Source organism: Ictidomys tridecemlineatus, chromosome 7 (assembly GCF_052094955.1).
Source record: "Ictidomys tridecemlineatus isolate mIctTri1 chromosome 7, mIctTri1.hap1, whole genome shotgun sequence".
In the NCBI taxonomy this organism is placed as follows: domain Eukaryota; kingdom Metazoa; phylum Chordata; class Mammalia; order Rodentia; family Sciuridae; genus Ictidomys; species Ictidomys tridecemlineatus.
This window is the reverse complement of record NC_135483.1, coordinates 186,040,883-186,042,026: the sequence shown is the minus strand read 5'-3', so window position 1 is coordinate 186,042,026 and position 1,144 is coordinate 186,040,883. Positions and strand designations below refer to the sequence as shown.

The window sequence follows — 1,144 nt, the reverse complement described above, 5'->3', positions numbered from 1 at the left end:
CATCAGATCAATGGATAAAGAAATTGTGCTATATATATACACAGTGGAGTATTTCTCAGCCATAAAGAAGAATAGAATTATGGCATTTTCTATAATGGATGAAATTGGAGACTACCATGTAAGTGAAATAAATCAGTCTTAAAAAGTTAAAGGTTGAATGTTTTTTTCATATGCAGAAGCTAATCCAAAATAAAGGGCAGCAGGGTCTGGGGGTATAGCTCAGTTGGTAGAGTGCTTGCCTTGCATGCACAAGGCCCTGGGTTTGATCCCCAGTACCACAAAAAATTAAAAATAAATAAAAAAAATAAAGAGGGAGGTGTCATCAAAACAGAGGAAATATCAGTAGAGCAGATTGAAGGGATTGAGAGGGAACAGGGAGGGGTGGAAAAGTGAAGAGCAGTGGAACAAATCTGAACTTTCCTATGTACATACACATATGAACATGCCATAGAGGATCCCAACATCAAGTATATCCATGAAATACTAATTTAAAAAGTTTTTTAAAACTATAAATAAATTACAGAAAGATCTGTAGAGTAGAGGGAGGGAATCAGGAGGAGGAAGCGTGGGGAAGAAGTGCTGGGGACTAAATTAGAACAAATTATATTCCATGCTCTTGTAATAATATCAAAATTTATCATGTATTGTGTATATCATATAATATACATGTATATTTTAATATGTATAATACATCAATAAAGACAAACAGTAAAATAAGGAAATATATTTTTTAAAAATCTCTATAGTTAATGACTTACAAATATCAGATAGACAAACCTATAAGTAAGACTATCTAAAATTCTTACCTGGGGATTCAGCATATCTTTTGCCAGGGCCAGCTTTCTGGTAGCTCATGAAGGACAAATGTAGGCATCCATCTCATCATTGTTTTCAGTGTCCTCTGGGTGGCTTACATTTGTTCATAAAAGGAAAGAGGTGGAAGATGACACATGGAAAGCAAGGTTCAGATGCAGGAGAAGACTATCTCCTGGACAATACCGTTGAGTCACGAAATTAAATTGAATCTGGAACCTGTTCCCTACCCAAACCTTGATCTGAGTTATAAAACAAAGAAAAAAATCATCTTCATTGTTTTTGCCAATTTTATTTGGGCTTTCTGTGTCCTAAACTGAATACATCTCAC

At 34.9% G+C, this 1,144-nt stretch overlaps 1 non-coding gene across 1 annotated transcript; it reads left to right on the top strand.

Moving 5' to 3' along the window:
• The first annotated feature begins 207 nt into the window (after nt 1-207).
• Nucleotides 208-281, top strand: Trnaa-ugc (transfer RNA alanine (anticodon UGC)). The gene has a single exon. It is a non-coding gene; the product is annotated as a tRNA-Ala (tRNA).
• Nucleotides 282-1,144: the final 863 nt, after the last annotated feature.